Source organism: Natator depressus, chromosome 3 (assembly GCF_965152275.1).
Source record: "Natator depressus isolate rNatDep1 chromosome 3, rNatDep2.hap1, whole genome shotgun sequence".
In the NCBI taxonomy this organism is placed as follows: domain Eukaryota; kingdom Metazoa; phylum Chordata; order Testudines; family Cheloniidae; genus Natator; species Natator depressus.
In genome coordinates this window covers 23,520,300-23,540,362 of record NC_134236.1, presented here as the reverse complement: position 1 = coordinate 23,540,362, position 20,063 = coordinate 23,520,300, and the positions used below count along the sequence as shown (strand labels likewise).

At 47.3% G+C, this 20,063-nt stretch overlaps 1 long non-coding RNA gene across 1 annotated transcript; it reads left to right on the top strand.

Annotated features, from left to right (window-relative positions):
- The first annotated feature begins 319 nt into the window (after positions 1–319).
- LOC141984460 (uncharacterized) lies at positions 320–19,061 on the top strand. Its single transcript, XR_012638736.1, has 3 exons — positions 320–379; positions 4,754–4,882; positions 18,639–19,061. It is a non-coding gene; the product is annotated as an uncharacterized LOC141984460 (long non-coding RNA).
- The last annotated feature ends 1,002 nt before the right edge of the window (positions 19,062–20,063 follow it).

Genomic DNA, 20,063 nt, shown 5'->3' with positions numbered 1-20,063 from the left:
TCAGAATAGACTAGTCTACTTGTAAGAAAATCTTTTTTTATATTATTATTCAGACCAGGACACAGTAAAAAATAAAAAAGCATTTAGATCAATTAAGTGGTGGCTTACCTCAACATCATAAACTAGAAGTTTTCAAATTGTGGGGCGGGCACAGAGGAATGTTTTGGGAGGGGGGTGGGGCAAGTGGTGATGCCAGGCAGCTCGGACCAGCCCCCCATGGCAGAGCTCGTGCCAGCAGCCATGCCAGGCAGCTTGTGCCTGCCCCATGCAGTGGCGCTCGGGCCAGCAGCAACACCTAACCGGGCTTGGGCAGTCCTGTGTAGCTTCACACCCTGAAGAACAGCAGCAGACAAGGAGCAATACCAGTAACTAGTGAATTGTAAGTAAAATATGTGAAACTAAAAAAAAATATGAGCATGTAGATAAAATATATGAAACGGCCTTATCTTTTTTGCATACAGTAAGTAAACTCCCCTGAGCACTTACCCAGTGGCCTGTTTTCAGTTTAAGGAAATATCTTCACCCTACTTTGTAGCTAATGGCATAAGAGGGTCATGTACTTTTCCTGACTGAGAAGAGTGACAGATATTTATGCTAGTAATGATTCTTGTAGCAGAAAGGTTTAGCTACTGAGAATTTCTCTGTTATTTCCTCAGCATTGATTTCAATAGGAGGTGCAGCAGCTCTCAGGATCTGGTCCTAATTTTTAGTGTAAGAATATAAGAACGGCCACACTGGGTCAGACCAGTGGTCCATCTAGCCCAGTATCCTGTCTCTGACAGTGGTCAGTGTCAGATGCTTTAGAAGGAATGAACAGTATAGGGCAATTTTGAGTGATCCATACCCTATTTTGTCTAATGCCAGCTTCTGGCAGCTGGAACTTTAGGGAAACTTTCTGGCCAATGCTGTGGAGATAGGGAAGTCCAGAGAGCCAGGAGTGGGCCCCTCAACCCCTGAGATCACTTTCTAGGTTGTGTTTGGATGGGAAGAAGCAATATAGCAAACAGGACAATCCATAGGCGCTCTCAGCACCCACCAGCAGCCCCACCGATCAGCTTCTCCACCTCCCTCCCAGTGCCTCCTGCCCACCACGATCAGCTGTTCAGTGGCATGCAGGAGGCGCTGGGGAGCGGGGGAGGGGCAGGGACAGGAAGAGGCGGGGAAGGGGCAGAACGGGGTAGGAACGGGAAGAGGCAGGGAAGGGTAGAGCAGGGGTGGGAAGAGGCAGGGCGGGGATCAAACACCCCCTGGCAACTCACAAGTCAGTGCCTCTGGAGCAACCAGAGCAAAGGGGGGTGATGAGCAAATCATAGGCTAAAGTTGGTGGAAAACTGTTTTATAGAGAAATTTTGAAATTTTTCCATGTGCTGGTAAAAACTGGTTTGTACTTTCCTCTGAGAGGATTGCAAAGACTAAAGAAAATGAGGAGCTCACAGCAAGCAAGGTTGCATAAGCGGTGGAGGGGCACGAGTGAAGGGCAGTGCACAGTTGCATTGTCCCAGGAGCAGACTGAAAAATAAGCTGTAATGTGGTCCGAGCTAGCTGCACGCCAGCACTATAGTGGGCACAGCTTAGCCCTCTGTGCTGGCCGGTGCATTGCAAGGAAGATGGTACAGGCAAGGCTCTGTCTATTCCCCTTTTCTGCTCACTCTGCTGTGGAGAGAGCCCATAACAGCCTTGTGCGGGCTGCTGTTCCCCCACACACAACCCAACGGGACACAAAAGTGGCACCTTATGCCTTTGTACTAGAGCTGCTCAGAATTGGAATTTCCATCCTGGGGGAAATTCCAATTGTTCAACATTCGTTTTCCTCCCAAAAACGGGGAGTGAAGGGGGAGGAGTCAAAAACACCACCATTTTTCACAGAAAGTTTTAAAAAAAATCTATTTGGAAATGCAAAAACATTTCATTTCAGTTCATGTCGACATTGAACTGCATCCGCCTGACCTTCCATTGTGCCTCATGGGAATTTTAGCTCAGGTACTTCATGCCTCTATGTTTCAATTCACTTAGACAAAGCAAAAATGTTGACCCCATCCTACAGTTCAAATCTGTGTCCAACCTGTCCAATAGTTTCATCAGATATCACTGTAATTAATCAATAATAAAAATAGTCCTCCTGAGCTGGTCAAATTTTTTCAAACTAACTTTTTAAAATCATTTTTAAAATTAAAGTGATTTCTTTTAAATTCTCATTTTTTGCAGAGCCCCAAATAAAAATTTTCATTTTTTTTTCCAGTGGCAAAATAGAAACGGGAAAAGGGAGGGATGGGAAAAAATAAAAATGGAGGGAAAAACCCAAACCCTTCACATTTTCAAAATCAAAAATTTTCCAAAAAAACCTGTTCCTTTTCAAAATCCACATGTCAAGCATCACAACTGTCTGATTTTTTTCCCGGAAAAATCTTTATAGTTTTTTTTACCAGCTTTACACTTTTCATCCATAGATTTCAAGGCATTTTACAGAAGGAAAACAATTTATCACTGAGTCACAAAGTTTACCTGACTGGTCCCAGTCAAATGCACAGTCAAGAAAAGAGCCAGGAACAGCCCCCTGCCCCACTCCAGGGCCTAGTCACAGAGTTACACAGCCAACTCTTTACAGCTTTCTGCATCCCGTAAGAGTCTGAAAATCCTCTACAAAATACAAGCGACTCTGGAAATCTTCAAAATGAGAGTATCTGCCGAGAAGTTATTGTTAAGGCATGAAAAGTGGTATCTTGGCTCGTGCTTATTGTGCATTATTTATCTTATCTCTCTTCCTTTAGAGTCAAGTAATTCAACTAACTGTCATTTCTCACTCAGTGGCTTCGTCCAGTATTGAACTTTCATATTGGTGATCCTCAACAAAAGGAACAGCTTTGTAATGGTGTAAATTAAGGCTGCGAATGAGCTAATGTTGCCAACTTTCTACACGCACAAAACTGAACACCCTTGCCCCGCCTCCTACCCCGCCCCTCCTCCAAGGCCCCGCCCAGGCCCCACCCCTTCTCCGGGGCCCCACCCCACACTCACTTCATCCCCCCTCCCTCTGTGGCGCGCTCTTCCCACCCTCACTCACTTGCTCATTTTCACCGGGCTGGCTCAAGAGGCTGGGGTATGGGAGGGGGTGAGGGCTGTGGGTGAGGGCGCCAGGGTGGGGCCAGAAATTAGGAGTTCAGAGTGCGGGAGGGAGCTCTAGGCTGAGGCACTGGGTTCAGAGGTGAGATGGGGTGAGGGCTCCAACTGGGGGTGCGGGCTCTGGGGTGGGGCCAGGGATGAGAGTTTTGGGGTGCAGGAGGGGGTTCCAGGCTGAAATGAGGGGTTCAGGGTGCAGGAGAGGGCTCTGGGCTGGGGCAGGCAGTTGGAGTGCAAGGGGGTGAGGGCTCCAGCTGAGGGTGCAGGCTCTGATGTGGGGCTGGAGATGAGGGATTTGGGATGCAGGAGGGTGCTCTGGGCTGGGACTGAAGGGTTTAGAGTGTGGGAGGGGGCTCTGGGCTGGGGCAGGGGTGCAGGGGAGTGTGAGGGCTCTGGCTAGGGCTGCAGACTCTGGGGTGAGGCTGGGGATGAGGGGTTTGGGGTGTAGGAGGGTTCTCTGGGCTGGGACCAAGGGGTTCAGACGGCAGGAGGGGGATCAGGGCTGGGGCAGGGGGAATGTGAGGGCTCCGACTGGGGGTGCGGGCTCTGGGGTGGGACTGGGGATAAGAGTTTGGGGTGCAGGAGGGTGCTCTGGGCTGGGACTGAAGGGTTTAGGGTGCGGGAGGGGGCTCTGGGCTAGGGCAGGGGGTTGGGGTGTGGGGGAGTGTGAGGGCTCTGGCTGGGGGTGCAGACTCTGGAGTGAGGCTGGGGATGAGGGGTTTGGGGTGTAGGAGGGTGCTCCAGGTTGGGACTGACGGGTTTGGATGGTGGCGGGGGGGGATCAGGGATGGGGGAGGGGGTTGGGGCGCAAGAAGGGGTGAGGAGTGTAGGGTCCAGGAGGCACTTACCTCAGGCGGCTCCCAGAAGCAGCAGCATGTCCCCTCTCCGGTTCCTACATAGAGGCGTGGCCAGGTGGCTCTGCACACTGCTCTGTCCACAGGTGCCACCCCCAGAGCTCCCACTGACCGTGGTTCCTGGCCAATGGGAGCTGCTGGGGTGGTGCTTGGAGGTGAGGGTAATGTGTGGAGCCCCCTGACTGCTCCTACGCATAGGAGCCAAAGGGGGGATATGCCGGCTGCTTCCTGGGAGCTGCGCGGCATGAAGGCTGGCAGGGACCCTGCCAACCTGTACTGTGCGGTGCCGCCAACTGGACAGTCAACGACCCAGTCAGTGGTGCTGAGCGGAGCCACCGGGATCCCTTTTTGACCAGGTGTTCCAGTCGAAAATCGGACACCTGGTCACCCTAGAGCATGTAAGGCCTGATCCTGAAGTCCTTTTGCACACAAAACTTCCATTGCAATCAACGCACGTGATCAGACCTTTAATGTAAATGCAACAAAACAGTACTGATAATTAAACACAGTTAATGATGTTTATAACATGGGAGACCCACATGTGTAAGAGACCAAGTGATGCACAGACCACAGAAAAATGCATCTGACTGGAGCTCATCAGTCTGCACATTGGAAACCCTCGTAAAACCCAACAGAACTACAGTTCGACCTCCCAGATGTTATCAGCAGAGACCAGGAAGCAAGAATGGCGCTGGTAGCGTGTTCTGGGCCATGCGGGCGCCAACAAACCCTGCTGAAGTTCTTCTTTTGGACTTATTCCAAGCTTTCTTATTCCACTGCAGAAGAATTGACTGTGCTCCGTATAGCTGATCGGAACCCAGTTCCCCCGACTCATTGAAACCGCCAGTGCAGACTCTCCAGCGTCACAGCATGCCATCTAACCAAGCTGGGAGCAAGTCTAATGAACATCGGTACGTTTCTGAATCAGGGCCTAAGTGTGTGGCTAACTTTAAATAATGAGAGTACTCATTTGCTTAACATTGCATATGTGCTTAAATACTTTGCTGAATCAGCACCGGAGTGTGCGAAGTGGCGCTAGCCACCAGAGTCCATCTCCTCTAGAGCTTTCAAGGGTGCTGACATGGCTCAGCTGACTTGGTATTAGCAACAGCAGAACGTTTCCCCAGTGCAGGCAAGATCTAAGCAGCTAATCTGACCATCCCGCAATAAACTAGAAACTGAGCCTGTGTGCAGCCACATTGCTTTAATGATGTATTTATTGTGCAATTTTATAAATGCCCCATTTTACTTGGGCAGGGTCATTTCTGGGGTCACTGGGATTTGCTTTTATGAAGTAATCAAAACTTGTGCAAGGAGTGGTCGTGAGAATCCACAGAGACTATACCAATTCCTTGTACTGTGTATGAAACCCCTGCAGCATGTGGAATTACACTTTCATGAATACAAATGGAGCCTCCTTTTGAGCCCATTTAATCCACCGAGATGAAACTCATTTTGGGTGGTTGTCTTCCCTTTAGTCATAACCATAGCCAAAGGAAAAGACAAATTACAGGCTTGGGGAGAAAAATCAGCCTTTCTTACAATCACAGAAGCAGCAGTTGGCCTTTTCAGATCCGATCCATCTTTTTTTCTCTTTCAAGATGTTTCTCCTTTTTAGTTCGTTTTCCAATCTAGCTAAAGATTTTTTTTTAACTATTCTAATCCATTCATGTTAGTGTGATCAGCTTCCTCCTAAAAGCTAGTGGCAGAAGTGCTCTTAAATATTGCTTGGAGTGCTCACAATCTTTCAAAGAAAATCAAAATAATGTTTAAGTGTTCTTTCCAATCATTTAAAATTAGTCTGGCCAATTGTCAGGAAAACAAAGGATCACTGGTTGTAAACAAACCAAGGAAGCTTATTCAATGCAAAATTTAAACGTTTCTGTTTCAATGTATATTAAAATATTTCTGGAAAAAATGCAGATCCATGAGAAAAGGTAGGCAGGTCTGCTTCTAATAACAATCCCTTGTATTTATACAGTGTTTTTCATTTTAAAAATCCAAAAATAGCATTTTATAGCCTGGCTGAGATTTCAAAAAGCACTCAGCATTGAAGTCAACGGGCGTTCTACCATTGGCTTCAATGGGAGCACAGTTAGGCCAGCCTTTGTTCTTCTGGGCATATTACCCTGTGTGTATGGGGAACCCCCATCCCCAAACACACTATAGTATGGCTGTATTAGCAATGCTAGACAGGGATGGGGACAATGCAGATAGCAATGTTAGAATCTTATCTAAAGCAACAAGGATATAAATAACTGGGTCAGGAGGCTTTCTGGGTCATCTTCGGGAGATTAAAAAGCTACTCTTTTTGTAACAAGTTATGTTCTTCAGGTGAGGAGAGAAAACATGACTATTAAAAAAGAGGGTTTAAGAAGCATTGAATGTGTAGGATTGGGGGGCTGCGGATAGTGGGGATTTTTTTAGTGGGGGAGGATTATTAGGTACTCAGCTATCACGGGGTTGGGTATAGTACAGAAATTAAGCAGAATAGAAGATAAGGTCTTTGTCTCACTCCTGGCTCCAGGAAGTTGTGCATTTGCCTGGCTGCTGCAGGATAGGATATGGGACACAAATTCATTGCCCTGATTTAAAGATGAGGGTTGCTAATCTCAAGCAAAGCTTTCCACCATAAATTCCTCTTTTGTAAATTTACCTTCAAGAGTTAATACTCACAACAACCCCCATGTAGCTCATTCTTCTGGCTTCTGCAGGCCTATGGAAAAGTTGCTACACCCAATAAACTGTAGTGTTTCAACAATTTTTGCCTCAGTTTCCCCGACCTTCTTTTGGCCTATTCTGGCCATAGAAGTGTCCTGGCCCTCCAGCCAGGCCACTTTACAGTGCACAGCTCCTTCTGGGGCCACAGACTCCTTGATCAAAGCCCAACAAAAGTCTACACAAATCAGACCTCGCTGGGTTCAACAGACTGTCACCTCAGTGCATGCATGCTTCTGTTACTACTGCTGCTCTCTGGTTCAGCTAGTCCCTCAAACCCAGGGGCTGACACACTCCTCCCTTTACTCAGCATGTCTAACATGCTCCAGCTCATCAGGGCCCTGTCTCAGTCAGGCTTCCAGCTCTCACTTGGAGAAACCTATCCTGCCTTTTTCCCCTTACTCCCTCTCAGGGTATGGCTACACTGTAATTAGACACCCACAGCTGGTCTATGCCAGGTCTCTTGGGCTAAGGGGCTGTTTAATTGCAGTATAGATGTTCGGGCTCAGGCTGGAGTGGGAGGCTCCCAGAGCTCAGGCTGAAGCCTGAGTCCAAACGTCTCCATCACAATTAAATAGCCCCTTAGTCTGAGCCCTGCGAGCTGGAGACAGCTAGCACAGGCCAGCCCCGGGTGTCTAACTGCACTGTAGACATACTCTCAGCCTTCTTTTCAGTTTTTTTCCCAGCGAAAGGGCACTTCCCACCCCCTGCCCTCTGGGTCTTCTTTCCCCAGTTGGGCTCACCCAGCTCTTTCTGGAGTCAAACCCTCCTCTCCCCCAACCTGGGCTTTATTTCTAATTAGTGCTGGCCCACCCTCCAGGCATATGCAGGCTAGTTAATCAGCTTCTCAGACCCATATTAAGCCTGTCACAACCTGTGTGAAGTAAACACCCCATCACAAGGCCCTATGACATCAGGCAAAGCTTTGTTAATGTTTTCAGGATGATCCATCTTCCACTAAAGCTGTTTGTCTCGAGGCTTTGGCCTTGGCTCAAATGAAAAACGCCACTGAAAAACTTTGAAGAGCAGACTCTCCATTTACTCTCATAATCCACTAAACGAATTTGGGCCTGATTTATCCCTGGCTAATCTCTTGCGAAGCCAGTGGATAAACCTGGCCTAATAAATCTATCTTTATGATAACAAGAAGTGGCCTTGACCTAGTCTTAATGTGCTTGTCTTCTGTTGATGCAAAGAAAACAAAATTCAGATTTTCAAATCGGAGCCTCTGTGGGTGGTGGCTGGATGTTCAGCATTGAAATACGTTTCATAGAGAACCTCCATCTTCCCTGACACATATATTGTGCTCATTTATTAGGAGTCAGATGAATACTGACTCTTCTACTGCAACTGTAGCAATGTAAATCAGTGGTTTCCAACCTTTTTACGCCCAAGATCACTTTTTTAATCTAAGGGCAACCCAGGATCTACCCCGCCCCTTTCCCGAGGCCTCAACCCATCCCCAAAGCCCCACCCTACTAACTCCATCCCCCCACTCTCTGTCGCTCGCTCTCCCCCACCCTCCCTCACGTTCACCAGGCTGGGGCAGAGGGTTGGGGTTCGGGAGGGGGTGAGAGGGTGCAAGCTCTAGGAGGGAATTTGGGTGCAGGAGGGGGCTCTGGGTTGGGGCAAAGTGTTGGGGTGCAGGAAGGGGTACAGGTTGCTGGCTCTGGGAGAGGAGTCAGGGCTGGGGCTTGGGGTGCAGGAGAGGGTATGGGGTGCTGGCTCCAGAAGTCTCCCGGTCGGTGGCGGGCGCAGTGAGGCTAAGACAGGCTCCCTCCCTACCCCAGCCCGACACTGCTCTTGGAAGGAGCCAACATGCCCTCGTGGCCCCTGGGGTAGGGGGGCGGGTGGCAAATGGCTCTGAGTGCTTCTCCTCTCTGCAAGCACCACCCTTGCAGCTCTCCCGGCCAATGGGAGCTGCAGGGATGGTGCTTGCAGGCAGGAGCAGAGCGCGGAGGGAGACCCCTGCCCTCCCGCCCCCCGGGGCTGCAGTGGCCGCTTCCGGGAGTGGTGTGGGGATAGGCAGGGAGTCTGCCTTAGCAGCAGCCACACTCCACTGCTGCCAGAGATTGCGATCAACTGGTTGGTGACCACTGATGTAAGTGACTGAACCACACACAGCTGTTAATGAGTGACACATTACGTCATATTGCTTAATATTCGGTGGCTCCCAGAAGCAGCAGCATGGCCCCACTCCGGCACTCCAGCTGGGGAGCAGGGTCGGGGGCAGCTCCACGTGGCTCCCGGAAGCAGCTGCATGGCCCCCCTCTGGCTCCTATGCACTCCAATAGCCCCTCTGGCATTCCAGTGGGAGCTGCAGGAGTGGTGCCTGCAGACGGGGCAGCATGTAGAGCTGCCTGGCCGCACCTCCACGTAGGAGCCAGACAAGGGACATGCCACTGCTTCTGGGAGCCACTTGAGGTAAGCTCCACTGGGAGCCTGCACCCCTGAACCTCTCCCCACCCCCAGCCCCTGCCCCAGCCCTGATCCCCCTCCAAACTTCTCAGTCCCAGCCTCACCTGCACCCCAAACTCCTCATCCCTATCCCCACCCCAGAGCCTACACCCCGAGCCGGAGCCTGCACCCCTTCCCATGCCCCAACCCCCTGCCCCACCCCTGATTCCCCTCCCGCCCTCCAAACCATTCAGTCCCAGCCCAGAGCAGCCTCCTACACCCCAAACTCCTCATCCCCCGCCTCACCCCAGAGCCTGCACCCAAAGCCAGAGCCCTCACCCCCCCGCCTCATCCCAGAGCTCCCTCCTGCACCCTGAACTCCTCATTTCCGGTCCCACCTCAGAGCCAGCACCCGAACCAAAGCCCTCACCCACTCTCGCTCGCCAACCCCAATTTTGTGAAAATTCATGGCCCGCCATACAATTTCAATTGCCAGATGTGGCCCTCGGGCCAAAATGTTTGCCCACCCCTGGTGTAAGCTCATGAAATTCGCCCCCTCCCTCAATGTGGAGAGAGATATGCAACAGCTTTTTGCTTCCCAGTTATGAATTCCACACATTGGGTTTTAGACAAAACAAAAACAAGTTTATTAACTACAAAAAATAGATTTTAAGAGATTATAAGGGATAGCAAACAGATCAAAGCAGATTACCCAACAAATAAAACAAAAATGCAATCTAAGCTTGAGATACTAAAGAAACTGGTTACAAGTAGTAATTTCTCACCCTAAATGTTGTTTTAGGCAGATTGCAGAGATTCTTGAAGGCCAGTTGCACTTGCCTGCAGCTTAAATCTTCAGATATTTCATTCACAGGCTAGACGACCTTCCAGCCTGGGCTCAGTCCTTCTCCTCTCATTCAGTCTTTGTTTCTTAGATGTTTCTCATCTTGAGCGGGGATGCAGTGAACAACCCCTGATTATATCACTCCCCTGACTTAAATAGGTTTTACATATGGTGGGAATCCTTTGTCTTCCACTGTGATTCCCCACACCCCTATCTGTGGAAAAATACTAGCATTATCATGGTGTCCAGTATCAGGTGACTTGATCACATGACCCGGCAGCCATAACTCAAAGGCTGTTTGTAGCATCCCCAGGAAGACTTCTCGGTGGGAGATAAACATCTTCTGAGACCTATTGTTCTCTTTAATGGCTCTTCCTCACAGTGAGCCATCTAGACTGATTGCATTCTGTCTGGTGGGTGTTCCCCAGTGTAAACACACTTGTAATTGGTACATAGTCAATATCCCTAACTTCAGATTCAGAAATGATACCTACATACAAGTAGGATAATCATATTCAGTAAATCACAAGCTTTCCAATGATACCTCACATGCCTTATCCTGCACAAAATACATCCTAATTATGCCATACTCACACCATAACAATATCTCAATGAAGAATATGGGGGCATAGTGGCACAATGAAATTTCATATAGAATATGGGGTTTTGTGCTGCACCAATTGGTTGTGTTCTCTGGTGTAAGGTTTCAATATGATCATAAGCAATTTACTGATTAGCAAGAGACTTTTCCAATCTTCTCATTGTTTACATTACTTACAAGGGAATCTTATGAGTTTTAATAACTGAATTAAAAACTGACTATTTCCATGCATGCTAGGGCCTCTGTAGAAACAGAACTGAGCATTACAGTAAAATAATCTCAGTGAGATGAAAGCATTAGTTCTGAAACTAACGTATAAGAAAAGGGCAATGTACAGCCATCCACATCAAGCTTAAGCCAGAAATTGGCATTTGTAGCAATATTAGTTTAATTGCTAATTGAAAGGGTGACTGCTTTCCATACCTCAAGGCAGAAACTCTCTGGACAGTTTCTCGCCACTCTTCTGCTATCTCAAATAAAGCCCATGAATGAAAACCTACTTGTACCAAAAATGTCCACACTGATCATTCTTCCAAACACAGCTGGCAGACATAGTTGCATCTTGCCAGTAGCCCAGTCTGCTAATTAGCTGGAAAACAATTCAAGTGGGCTCCTGGACTCATGAAATGATAGTAGAAAGATGGGACATTCTTAGTCCCCTTTTGGGAGGGTTTCCTGTGGAAGTTTAGCATCGCGGGTTATCTTCCAGTAATGCTTACAGGTGGGTCAGCTCTGTCAAACCAGTTCTCAACAGGCCAGATAAACAGGAGCCTGAGTTTCATATGGTCTCAGAAGGTAACCAGCTCACCACATGGAAAAATATCAGACACCTCAGTCTCTTGGGACTTGATTCAGGTCTCATTTCCACTGGCTTCAGAGGTGTTAATCTGGATTTAGATAAGGACTTTTCAAAACAGGAGTCTCTAAACAAATTATTTAAGGCCTCTTTGTCCAAGAATAGTAAATGGCAAGACCTGTGGGTTAGTTACAGTAGCTGGACTCAAGTTATGTGTTTTCCTTTTACAGTTAGGACTTGTGTGATCTCTCATTTCCCAAGCTTTCATGATTCTACATTTATGGCCAACATTATGTGTCCACTTTAACTATGTGAGGCAATGCGATAAAGAATATATGAGTGAATATGATAGATACCCCTTTGTATATTACACTGAGACCTGGATTATCCAAACCTATGTTATATGAAACTACCTGTTCTCTGAAATGGAGTCATGTTCCCTGAGAACAATGAATTACATTGATGACTGTGTATGCTCGCAGAATGTGTTGTGTGTGTCCTCTCCTCACCCCCTGCTCCCCTGTACAAATATTTAACTTAAAAATTAGTTGTTTCAGTCATTATATCTATGCACTATAAGATAAACTCAGCCCTTGGAAATCAATGGGAGTTCACAGAATTTAAGGATAGAAGGAACCGTTTTGATCATCTAGTCTGAGCTTCTGTTTTATAAAGATCATTAAATTTCACCCAGTATTTCCTGCATCGAGCCTAATAATTTGTGCTTGAACTAAAGCATCTCTTTTAGAAAGACATCCAAATTTGATTTAAAGATTTCAAGTGATGGGGAATCCACCACATCTAGACCTAAATTATTCCAATGGCTAATTACTCTTGACTTCCACAAGAAGCTTAAACATTAAAGATGGAAAACACTTATTAAGTAATCTAGGATAACATTTTCAAAGGCACCTAAGTGACTTAGACTCCTAAATATCATTTTCTAAACTGAAATAGATCCTTAGGCCCAGATTTCAAAGATATTTAGGTGTCAACTGCTATTCACCAAAACCTCACTGAACGTCAACAGGACTTAGACTGCTAAGAGCCCAAGCTTCTTTTGAAAATGGGATTTAGGCACTTCTAAAAATTTTACTACAAGTCCATCTCCCTGATAATGAAGGCTTATTCCCTACAGCATAGTTCAAATGTCTTCAACAGCAGCCATGGCCAAGGCCCCATCTTTATGCCTTTTTTTAAAGTTCCACCTTCATGTTTTTTGCTTGCTAAGAGCTCATGAATAAAATGATTTCTGACTGACTGATTGTAGGAATTTTACTAGTGCGTCCATCCACATGGCATTTTAGGGAACATTATTGTATTTTTTTAAGGAATGGAAATGCTCTTTCAATTTCAAATGAATCACAGAAGTTTACAGATGGTAAAGACCATGTGGGTCATCTTGCCCATCCCATGGGTTTGCTTCGTTGGTCCCTAAAGTATATTCCTCGGTTGTCCTAGAGTAGCTAGAAAATGAGCGAGGCTTAATAAACAGAGTTGGTATTGCAGTTCTGTTTCTAGAGGAAATACCCAAAAATGTTTATCTGCCATTAAAAGAAATGGGAAAGGGGAAAACTTGACCTAGAATATTTGCAACTTCCATATGATCATCTTTTTGCCTAGGGGGATGGAAGGTGTAAAGGAAGGCATAGAGTGTATGAAGAATATTTGTCCTTGTTTGTACCCCCATTCCCTCCTTAGCAGTGACAGCCCATGACACTATTGCTGTTACGATTGACTATGCCCTCATCTTTCCTCATTTAACCCCACTCATGTGGGTGACAGAGGACTTAGCAAAAGTTGTTATTGATGCTCTGAGCAACATTAACTTCTGCGAGTGTGCATTTCAGCCTGCTGTGATCTGCCTATGAGCCCCGCATCCAACCCAAACCTCTAGGGACTTCTTAACAGCTAGAATAAGTGAAATGAGACTTTCTGCTTTTACTTATATACACATGTAATATAAAAACTAATGTATTCCAGTGGCTCCCTCCCTTTGGTCTTTTGTGGCTCATCCGTTCTGCATGGAGGCCTTTGTGGTGGAGTGCAGAAGGAAGCACTTCAAGAACCAAACAGCAGGATGACCCTGGAAGGATCCTGCACTTACAGAAGTGGAAGGGACTTGAGAATGGATCTTGAATCATAGAATCTCAGGGTTGGAAGAGACCTCAGGAGGTCATCTAGTCTAAACCCCTGCTCAAAGCAGAACCAATCCCCAATTTTTTGCTCCAGATCCCTAAATGGCCCCCCTCAAGGATTGAACTCATAACCCTGGGTTTAAGCAGGCCAATGCTCAAACCACTAAGCTATCCCTCCCCCCTGAGAGCAGAGGGACTTCAGAGTTGGGCCTATGGAAATTTGGATGCTGTGGGAGCTCAGTACTAAGGGGGTATAGGCTCAAACAGAGGGAAGAAAATAACTTTGAAGCTCCAACTTCAGTCCTTGGTCTGAGAAGAATCTTTCCCTACAGGAGGCCCAGAGAAATGATCATACTCTCAGGCCCCTGAGGAAATTCCTGCAAATCCAACCTACACAAGAACTGCCCCCAGCAATCCCACTGTGGTGTTGGGTGGTGGGACCTGGGGACCAGGAGAGAAAGTGACTTGGGCAGGTGTCAGGATAATGAGATTGGGGTATAGCGAGTTAGAAGAGTCAGGGGAATGTGATTGGGATGACACTTCCTCATTTAAATTTTTGCAGATTGATCACAATTCTTCCCCCCATCATCCCTTCCTCCCCTCCAACTGTGGCCCCTATGAGAAGTAGGGAAGCCAATATCAGGATGTACAGCCTGTCTAATTATTTCAGAAAACTTACATTTGTGTGTGTGTGTGTGTCCAACCTACACCCCGCAATTTAGGTGGGTGCTGGCTGTGACAGTAGAAATGCATTAATCTGTTCTCCCTTAAGACACAACGTGCTCTATCCTGCCTGGAGCTGAGCACTCTCAGCTCACAGCACTGAGCCCTACACATTGTAATGAATGCGAGATACATAAGTTAACACCTGGGCACAGAAAACAAAGACCAGCTCAGTCCAGCATATGCCAGAGTTGCCTGAGAACAGTCGCTGCCTGTTCAAACATGCAGGCCACAGGCATGCAAAGAAAGTAAAGCCGGCCAAAACGAGAACCGTGAAAAGGAAAAGTCTCTATATTAATCCTCATCTCGGACTGAGAGTCCGTTTTGCACAAGCTGAAATTCAGTTTGTAAGTGTTAATCAAATTGTTCACCTTGCTTCATAGGAAAGAAGCACCCTGAGCATTCGCTGATAAAGAGTGTGGGATTTGAATGCAGAGGACAGACAGCTTTATAGGAGGAGAGCTGCGCTAACAGGCAGCCTTTACATTAGAATGCACGCGAAAGCACTCAGATGCTGCGGATCCACTCATGAACGGGTGTCTTCGAAACCTCAAGGCCTATCTAGGCACTCAACCTCTTTCCAGCTGTACGTGCTTGTTGCTTTAAGGAGATGCACACAGAGGGCTGCAGTAACTGATGTCCTCGCCCTAGTCACCACACAGGTGGCAGTAAAGCATGGTCCCCAAAAAATATGCCTAATCTGGAAAGCTCATCTTCAGATATGGAGGGTAGATGCCCATTCCTTGGCCACTCACTCCTGCAATTGCTCTTTCAGGTCTGGTACAGGTAGCTGAATAAGAGGGGAAATGGATGGACTCACGTTCAGGTCAGCCAGTCAGTTTATAGTGAGTAAACAGAATAATAAAATGGTTCCCAGCAGCAAGTCATTGATGTTGATTCCTCCAGGGAGAATTCCACCAGGGTTCTTTGATTTCAGTAGCACACTCTAGTTCTTTCCTTTGAGAATACAGGTTTGGTTGCTAAAGGTAACAGGGGTGACACCATAGCCTTCTGTAAATGGACTTTCAGCTGGGGGGACTGAACAACCTTAGAATTTATCTTTGCCTTTCCTACTCTTATAGAAGCCATATGACTTTCCATACTTGTTACTCATTTCCCTTGACAAGGCTCCATCCTGAGTTGCTCAAATCTAAATATGCCAAAAGCTGAGCTAATTCACCCTTGTCAGGATGTCCTAAATGGCAACCGTTTGCACGACCCCTCCCAATTCCTGGCTTTCTTCCCAGGTGTCCTCCCCACAAACACAATCTCATGCTGTTTTTAGCCTCTCTGCTGCAGAGCCTGCATCTCTTCTCCCTGGCTAGTAGCACTCAGCTGTACTTTGCGGCAGCTGGATGATAAGGTGCTGTACCACTTTACCCTTTGTCTCTGTTTCCATGACAAACATTTTGGACCCTGTCCTTCCCCTCAGTAAAACCCAACACCAGTAAATGAGCGAACAATTGGCTGGTCCTTAATGAAACTGAAAGCAGTTCTCATTTACAGTACAGCCATGAGGCCAGTCACTATGAGTGTGGTTTCTTGTCACACACTGACGCAGCTGCTTCTGGGTAACTTATGCTGGACACATTTCCCACGGTCTTGTTTGGACACTATCACGCTTATTACAAGAAGGATGAATTTGTGGTCAAGGCACAGGATTGGGTGTCAGGAGATCTGGGTTTTTCCCTGGCTCTCTGGCCACCTTCCTGTGGGATCCTGGTCAAGTCAGTTAAATTTTCTGTACTACCTCACAGATGTATTGTGAAGGGACAGATTGTGTCTTGGCCATCCTCTAGAGCTGAAGCAATGCCCCTCCCCTCCCCCCCCCGCAAATATCAATCACAGTCCCCAGTGTCCTGCCCCCCTCAACACAGACTGCTCTCTCCTAGCACCACCTCCATAATGCAAGCCACTCCAAAGGCGACAGATAGTAGGTGTGGCCTTTGCACTCCCCCATGTGCTAGCCAGCCATGGAGAGAGAATCACACTGCACCAGTATGGGGGTATCTACCCAGACCCTCAACAAGCTCTTTACCCCAACCCTCTCTTCAAGCCCTATATACTGGCTGCTGTGCAGTATATTCAGACACTTGGTATGTTTTACAGGAACATTTCCCACACAAACCTAATCTATGTTTGGCTGCCAATTTCTGGTGCCCTCCCCTCTTCAGTTATGGACAACAAAGCAACTCTGAAAACAATGAATAGGCTCTCAAGCCTCCCCTCTTCTTTTCAAGCCAATGCACCCTTTCCCCAGAAGACCTTGGTAATATATTGTCAGCACATCACTATGGAAACTCCAGGAAGACTTGGACTCCTTCCCAGAGTACTACCAACCCCCCTCATCCCTTCCCAGGCATGTGCCTTCCTGGCACAAATAAGCCCTTAATGTTTGTAAAATACTTCACAAATAAAGGCTGCCTCAGAAGAGTGTTATTATGACTCCAGACTCCAGCCTTTGCTATTTTGACTCCATCCAATCATTCACAAGTAACAGCTGGCAATTCTTGGTCGCAGTCACGCTTGCAGTTTACAAAATGCTGTGACAACTATGGCAGAAAAAAACATTCAAGACATTCAAAGCCACAGCGTTGTGCCCCCAACACTCCACTTCCTGCTTGGCACTCGCCTTCCCGGAATCTTGAGAACTGGCCTGCTCAAATGTGGCCCAGTTCGGTAATCAAGTGGTGTTAATCATTCTGCCTCTCTTTTGGCAGAGGAAATGCCTTAGTACTCATCCCAACAATAAATAAAGCAAGAAAAAAAGATAATTAGGGTCAGAGATCCAAGGGAGATGCAAATTAGCCTCCCTGTGAAAAGACCTGTATAGATCCTGGGATTATGTGTACTTATTACTACCATTAAATGTGGCATATTAAGAGGTTGCTGTTGCCAAAAATGCTCTTCTTACTCTCTCCCTCTCTCTGGCTTTGCTGGGCTAGTTCTTGAACTAAAGGTCAGAGAAAAGAAGAGGGAGAAAGCATTATATTTATTAACCACTCTTGGCTATTGGAAAGGCTGCCACATATATCCATGGAATAGGCAATACACTGAAATACATCTTGGGAAAGTTTCCTACACAAAAAATCACAAGTAAAACTCCACAGTTCAGCATTTCTCGGTCTCTCCTGGCTGGTCTCTCTCACCTTTGCACAGATGTTTCCCTGCACTGTCTAGCTATTGTTCTTCCATTGTCTTGACAGCCATCTCTGCTGCTTCCTCATGCGGCTTTCTCTCTTTGTATTATAATGTTTGACCCTTTGCATGATCCATAATTAAATAAAGGCCAAACCACACCCTTGATGCAGGATGCAGGACACTAGTCATCAAATAGAGGATGCCCCTTAAAATAGGGATTGGTGGTTACCCTGACGTGAAAAAGTCATTGAAAAGCCAGAATACAGCCAGTGTAATTTTGTACTCTAAAGCACAGTTTTATACTGAGGTCTCAGATGCAGGAAGTTAGAAACTTGGGGTCAATTAGCAGGCACACAGGTTTTACTAGGGAGTTCCAGTTGCAAGTTAAGGTCCTACTTCAGTAAGCACTCAATCACATGCTTAGTTCCTATTGACTTCAATAGGATTAAACCAAATGCTTAACATTAAGCACGTGCTTAAGTGTTTTGCTAAGTCTATCCCTAACTGCAGATCTGGTCCCATCCTCTTGAACGTGCCCATAGCTGATTTGCAATTCTGGGGTCTATTCTCTGGGATGGGGGTGACCCTGCTGATCATTTCAGTGGAGGTTTGGTCCTGGTTTCAATATATAAGCTGGCTAGTCAACTGGTGATTTCCCCCTGCAACATTCTCACATGAACCTAAAGGAACTCTTGAGCCCATCTGCTGCTGGGCTGGGTGCTGGCACAGTGCCACTTCTGAATTGGGTCCATTCTCGCACCCATTGTAGTCTGAGATATCCACATCCCCAAGTGCCAATCCTGCACCTCAAACAAAGATTTCCTTTCCCATCAGGGTGTTGAGATAGCAGCAGTTTTGAGTGTGGTAGGGAAAGATCTTCTGGAGATAGGCCAGTTGCACGTACTCGGGAATCATGGTAGAACAAAGCATTGCAGTGTATGTTTGCTAGCGTTCAAACAACATCCGTTCTTTATCTCTCTGTGTTATCCTCAGGAGAATGAGATATCATTCATGGTCACCTGGTTGAAATAGGGTGCTTTTCTTAAGGGGGCAATCAGAGGTGCCTGTTCCTGCTGGGCTGTTTGCCTGTTAGCTAAACAGAAATGTTCCCCGCTGTTAGCCACGGGGAGGGGCGAGGGATGAGGGGCTAGCCACGCAGTGGGGGGAGGCAAAATGCAACCTTGGAACAAAAGCACGTGTGCTATGTATGTAATGTTAACAGCAAGGTTTACCGTGAAAGAGTGTGCCCATTGTTCTATAAAATGTGTCTTTTTAAATACCACTGTCCCTTTTTTTTCCCCTCCACCAGCTGCATGTGTTTCAAGGATCACAGGATCTTCTCCTTCCCAGAGGCTAGCGAAGATTAGAAGGCGAAAAAAACGCACTCGCGATGAAATGTTCTCTGAGCTCATGCTGTCCTCCCACACTGACTGAGCACAGACGAATGCGTGGAGGCAGACAATGTCAGAGTGCAGGAAAGCACAAAATGACCGGGAGGAGAGGTGGCGGGCTGAAGAGAGTAAGTGGCGGGCAGAAGAGAAGGCTGAAGCTGAAAGGTGGTGGCAGTGTGATGAGAGGAGGCAGGATTCAATGCTGAGACTGCTGGAGGATCAAAGTAATATGCTCCAGAATATGGTTGAGCTGCAGGAAAGGCAGCAGGAGCACAGACTGCCGCAACAGCCCCTGTGTAACCAACCGCCCTCCTCCTCAAGTTCCATAGCCTCCTCACCCAGACGCCCAAGAACGCGGTCGGGGGGCCTCTGGCCACCCAGCCACTCCACCCCAGAGGATTGCCCAAGCAACAGAAGGCTGGCATTCAATAAGTTTTAGAGTTTTAAAATTTTAAAGTGCTGTGCGGTCTTGTCCTTCTCTCCTCCACCACCCCTCCTGGGCTACCTTGGTAGTTATCCCCCTATTTGTGTGATGAATGAATAAAGAATGCATGAATGTGAAGCAACAATGACTTTATTGCCTCTGCAAGCGGTGATCGAAGGGAGGAGGGGAGGGTGATAGCTTACAGGAAAGTAGAGTGAACCAAGGAGCGGGGGGTTTCATCAAGGAGAAACAAACAGAACTTTCACACCATAGCCTGGCCAGTCATGTAACTGGTTTTCAAAGCTTCTCTGATGCGCACCGAGCCCTCCTGTGCTCTTCTAACTGCCCTGGTGTCTGGCTGCACGTAAACAGCAGCCAGGCGATTTGCCTCAACCTCCCACCCCGCCATAAACATCTCCCCCTTACTCTCACAGATATTGTGGAGCACACAGCAAGCAGTAATAACAGTGGGAATATTGGTTTTGCTGAGGTCTAAGCGCGTCAGTAAACTGCGCCAGCACGCTTTTAAACGTCCAAATGCACATTTTACCACCATTCTGCACTTGCTCAGCCTGTAGTTGAACAGCTCCTGACTACTGTCCAGGCTGCCTGTGTATGGCTTCATGAGCCATGGCATTAAGGGGTAGGCTGGGTCCCCAAGGATAACTATAGGCATTTCAACATCTCCAATGGTTATTTTCTGGTCTGGGAATAAATTCCCTTCCTGCCCCTTTTGAAACAGACCAGAGTTCCTGAAGATGCGAGCGTCAGGTACCTTTCCCGGCCACCCCACGTTGATGTTGGTGAAATGTCCCTTGTGATCCACCAGTGCTTGCAGCACTATTGAAAAGTACCCCTTGCAGTTTATGTACTTGCTGGCTTGGTGCTCCGGTGCCAAGATAGGGATATGGCTTCCATC